Source organism: Ranitomeya imitator, chromosome 2, assembly GCF_032444005.1.
Source record: "Ranitomeya imitator isolate aRanImi1 chromosome 2, aRanImi1.pri, whole genome shotgun sequence".
NCBI lineage: Eukaryota > Metazoa > Chordata > Amphibia > Anura > Dendrobatidae > Ranitomeya > Ranitomeya imitator.
In genome coordinates this window covers 206,999,051-207,005,050 of record NC_091283.1, presented here as the reverse complement: position 1 = coordinate 207,005,050, position 6,000 = coordinate 206,999,051, and positions in this window count along the sequence as shown.

Here is a 6,000-nt window from a genome sequence, read left to right as displayed (position 1 = left end):
GCCCCCGCGGCACAGGCAGGTCTAAGCCTGACAGAGGCACCATATAGGCCCCCATGCCCTCACCCCTCTCCCGAACGACGCTGTGTGTCAACTTGGGAGCAGTGGGTGATGAGATAGGGCGGCCGTGGTGTTCTCTGAAGGCCAGTTATCTCGCGCTCCCCGTGCAAGGGGTGTTTTCTGGATGCCTGCCACTCCGGGACCTTCCTGCACAGCAAACCACTCTCCCTTCCGACTACCCCCTCCTTGTGTACGGGCTCCCTTCGATGGTGACCACGGGTAACTGAGAATCAGGGTTCATTTCTGAAAAGGGAGCCTGAGAAATGGCTATGACTTCCAAGGAAAGAAACAGGCGTGCCTATTACCCACGCCCAACCAGGTGGGGTAGTGACAAAAAATAAAAATACAGGACTCTTTCCCTGTGTAATTTGAATTAGCACACTGTATATCCTTTAAAAAGGATCTAACGATAACCCAATAGAGGCTGGTGCAGAGTGCCGCCACAGAGGATGTTTTGCAAAGTACCCCCCACAGAGGTTGTTCTCAGAGTACCCCGACATAGGCTATTTTCAGAGTATCCCCACAGAAGCTGTTTTCAGAGTACCACGACAGAGCCTAACACTGCTCCTCACTTGAGCTGCGTCATGACCCTACGCTAGAGAGAGCACAATTGCAACGCCACAAATAATTTGACAGTTATACCGGCCAGGTCACGTGGTGCGCCAGTCAATCATAGCCATGCCAATACTCGTAATGAATATGATGACTGTGGAAGTGCCCACAGCCGAAAAGCTTGTTGATTTGCTGCGCTGTGGCCTTTCAACAAACTTTATTCAGCATCCAAGCTCTGAACACTAAAATGGACTTCCATGAGAAGTCAGTGTTCGGATTTGAGCACAGGATACAAGGTGTCCGGTATGAACCTTAACTTTAAAGTTCGGGTTTGCTCTTCTGTATTCTTTAGTATCAAAAGCACTCAATCATAAAGTCTTATCTTGGACCCATTTATCTCTTTACTTTGGACAATAAGAAGGTTCATTGTAATAACTTCAACTTGACGATATGGATCCAAAGAGAGATGCTGGATCTCTAAAAAGGATATTATTGGGCCAAACTTGCTTAGGAGATTTCACACCAAGCATCCTAAAAGGGGCGATATCTCACCTCTCCTGGCACCAGTGCCGAATCCTGCTCCATTCTTCTAGGGCTGCCACCCCTTGCTGTAGTCCTTGCTGTATTTTCCACGTAATCCTTACAATTTCCTTTGACATGATCCTTTTAATGCTGACAAAGACAGACATGTGCTGAGTATTCTGGCAGCTTTACATTCTGTTTCATGAGTACTTCAGGAGTTTGTCCCCACAATCCATTACATTTAACAAATTAATCATATCTTCACCAAACTCCTGCTTGTTTATCGATTTGCATTTCATTCCTGGATCAGACCTGCAGTTAACCATTCCTCTACTGTAAGCATAACAAAATATTCTCTGCTATACTAGTGCTGCTTGCACTACAACGTTACGGCAACAGCTATTGCAGTAAGTATCAAGTTTACCTCTTCATGACTTCTGTCAGTGATTAACCATTTGTTTGCTGTGTTCTGTCTCCGCCATCTAATATTGTTACCCTGATCATTTGCTTGCATAATTGCAGTTTCCTCAGTATACAGTATTGATATATTCATGCCTTTATTCATCTGTGATGCTTTGGCTCCCTCTAGCGGCCAGAGTTATGTTGACAGTTCAATCTTGTTTTTGTATTATCCATGTCTGATTCTCCTCCTCCTTTGCAATGCATTATGGTAGCTCAGCCTCCATTTCCCTCCATTTTTCATTTCACTTTCTTCGGTTTGCCTTCAAGGAAAGACGCTTCACTTCATCCCCCTTGCGATTGCATTGCCGGTATGTCTTTATGCTTCCTATAGATATTTCTGCTCTATATTAGCTTAGTTTAACCACTTGTACTCCTAGTTTAGTCACTAGCCTTCTAAATGTTATGCATAATGTATATCATGTGTATTATGTATCTGTTCTATGCCATGCACTGATTCTATGTATATCATTGTTCACAGTTTCACCGCATCAATATACCACTACGTTTAATAAAGCACAGACTCAACCACAGTCTCCTTATTGGACCCCGGTATAGCGGTTTAGCTGACTGTATAGCTACGTATGAGCCTGCCTCAGCTAGTGAGGACAGAACATGCTGATTGCTTACGTTTCTGTAAATGACTATGTGTTTGCAAATGGCATACAGTTCTGCCATTAACCATTTGCTTGCTGAAAGCCCTGGACTAACTATACATCTGCTGTACCTGCATACATCTCTATTCCTTGCTGTGTCTTTTGTGGTTTCCTGCTTTGCTTGTCTGCCTTCTCTCCTTCATATCCCTTTGCCCTGGTCTTCAATATGTACTCAATCTGGACAGGTCCCTGACCAGCAGGAAATAGGTCCAGAATCTGAAAAGTATAAGGCCTCATTCACATGTTCGTGAATCTTTTTCACACCGAAAAAATGATCCCTTTTTAATATGTGTAATGGATCTGTTTTTCATGTTTTTTGATTGTTTCCATTTTTACCATATGTCATCTGTTTTTTTTTCATATTCAATTAAAAATAGTAGGAAAATTTCTAAGCACCTTCTAGCATCTAGTCAGTGGAATAGAAACAGCACTCAAACGCAACATGGATGGCATCCGTGTGCTGTCCATCATGTCACTAACACTTAGATTTGCAAATCAAATTCTCTTATTTAACAAAAGTAGAACATATGTTTTGCAAAAAATGACCCATAAAAAGATTGGCGATGAAAGAGTCAATTTCTCATGGATCAAATAGCTATCAAATTCTTAGAAATTCACTGAAGCTGTCAAATTCTAGCAATATTCAAATCGCTTTGTGCAAATCACTTAAAATCGCAGCCACCATTTTACGCATTGCTAAAGATTCAACCATAAAATGTATCATAACATCTGAGATGTGACCATGTGACTATCCTCGTAATGCCTTGCAGCTATTACATCATATGATATAGAAAAGCCAGGATGGAGGGAGTATCATAGTCTGTATAAAAGCAGAGGCAGAGAATGCAGCAGCCATTTTCAGATTAATCTGGGTAGTGAAAGGATGTCACAGCTCACAGCTTAGCCTTGGAGATAGGGAGAGAAAGTCATAAAACATTGAAGAAAATGTACAGATCGTGTGTGACAGCCCAGCAGTGAAGAATAGAATGGTATAAGGAAAAGAGAATACAGTTAATTGATAAGGAGAAAGAAATAGGAAAGTCACATCAAGTTTTGGAGAAGACCTGGAAGGGTCAAATAGTTGGCAGCTGCTGTTGTTTGTGTGATTGTGCTATTTTCCTGCTACTACAATTCAATCACATGGGTTATGTTGGAGCAAGCCAGCAATATTGAGGAAGGAAACGAAAAGTCACAATTCGTTCAGCTATGGCCAAAATTCTAGCATAAAATTGTTTTAAATATCACACAATTCTTATTTGCATAAAATGTTGTAACTTCCCGCTTTTATTCCATTCTAGGTCAACCCTTGCCAACTTTTTGAAAAGCGAGAGGAACTTAACTGGGGCGGGATGAGACCAAGCATGGCCAACAAATTCATCATAATTTACACCACTACTGTGGCATAAATCATGACAGAGATGTACTTGGAGCACATTTCTTGGGGTGGCACACAGCAGCTGGAGGAAATGGCAAATTTGGAACATCCAGTGCACGCTTCATCAAGACCGGCATACATAACACTTGTCTTGATTAATTGGGGACAAAAATATATGGGTCACAATGTTTTTTTTATACATCCATTTTATTAGTCTAATTTGATGTAAGGACATTCCTTACCAATAATTGTGCCTTTTGCCATTTTTATTTGTTGAGTGGTCACTGAGCATTTCTTGGTCAGTCCTTTCTGAAAAGGGGAACATAAAAAAAAGCAAAACAAAAACATGGTCCCAAGAGACCTCAAAAGTTTGTTAGGCATCTTTACCGGGCAGTCGGAGGACTTTGGATTTTCGACAAATCGAATCTCTAGTGAATTGGAATTTCAAAAGTTTTGCTCATCGTTAGAAAAGTTGGGTTTAACGTGTCTGTGTGATGTCTACTCAGAAAGAAATGGACATCACTTTGAGCACTAACTCTGACGTTTGACTAAAAACTTGGGAGATAAATTTAAATTTTTAGAACCGGGTAATCGAACAGTGAAAGTAAGTATCCCAGCTACAGATTCAATCAAAATGAAAGCCAAGAAATGTAGCGCTAAAGAACCAACTGGAATCATCCTGTACTGGACATGAGTCAGGAAATCCTGACAAAACTCCACCATAACACTCAGTGATTCATGCACGGATAGATCAAGGATGAGATTCAGGTTTCTAGAACGCCTTTAGTGTCAACGACACAGCCACTTGGAGGAGAAAAGTAAGAGACACCAAGTAGTGAAGCACGGTCTGTAAGAATTGGGTGAAACAGGATTATTCATAGTCACGGGCAAGTTTCCATAGCAAATAACATTGGTAAAGGGAACATTTTAACGGAAACCTGTCAGCAGGTTCTAGTACCCCCAACTGATCTAACCTGTTCTAGGTTGTTGAAATGCAGACTAAGGCCGGCGTCACACTAGCGAGTTTTACGGATGTATGAGCGCATGAAATACGTCCGTAAAACACGCCTAACAAACGTCCAAATTATTCTCTATGCCTCTGCTCCTATCTGCCGTATTTTACTGATCAGTATTAAACGGCTTTCTACGGCCGTAGAAAATCGCAGCATGCTGCGTTTGTCACCGTATTGCGCAAAAAAAACGCCAATGAAAGTCTATGGAAGCCAGAAAAATACGGATTACACACGGACCAGCAGTGTGACTTGCGAGAAATACGCAGCGGTGTTAGAGAGAAAAGCCAGCAATTCAGCGCGGTGTACAGTAAAATCACACTGAGAGCTTACAGTAGAATAGGTAGAATAAATGTGTACACATAGAATAGGTATATATATATATGTCAGTGAGACACATATATGTATATATATTATTATTTCATACAGCGCTAGATAGCTTTAAAGCCGGTAATTCAATTGCCGGCTTTTGCTATCTTCTTCCTAAAGCCGACATGATATGAGACATGGTTTACATACAGTAAACCATCTCATATCCCCTTTTGTTTTGCATATTCCACACTACTAATGTTAGTAGTGTGTATATGCAAAATTTGGCCGTTCTAGCTATTAAAGGGTTAAATGGCGGAAAAAATTGGTGTGGGCTCCCGCGCAATTTTCTCCGCCAGAGTAGTAAAGCCAGTGACTGAGGGCAGATATTAATCTGGAAGATGCGCCTATTCTGGCACTTGGCCACTCTCTTCCGATTCCCGTGTAGCGGTGGGATATGGGGTAATGAAGGGTTAATGCCACCTTGCTATTGTAAGGTGACATTAAGCCAAATTAATAATGGAGAGGCGTCAATTATGACACCTATCCATTATTAATCCAATACTAGTAAAGGGTTAAAAAAAACACAAACACATTATTAAAAATTATTTTAATGAAATAAAAACAAAGGTTGTTGTAATAATTTATTCTACGCTCAATCCATCTGAAGACCCTCGCTCTGTAACAAAGAAAAAATAATAAACCAACAATATACATACCTTCCGAAGATCTGTAAGGTCCCACGATGTAAATCCATCTGAAGGGGTTAAAATATTTTGCAGCCAGGAGCTCTGTTAATGCAGCGTTGCTCGTGGCTGCAAAACCCCGGGGAATGAAGGTAAAGTAGGTCAATGACCTATATTTACCTTCATTCGCGGTGAGGCGCCCTCTGCTGGTTGTTCCTGGAGCGTGGGAACTTTCCTAGAAAGCTCCCAGGCTCGAGTTCATATGAGGACAACCAGCAGAGGGCGCCTCACCGCAAATGAAGGTAAATATAGGTCATTGACCTACTTTACCTTCATTCCCCGGGGTTTTGCAGCCACGAGCAACACTGCATTAA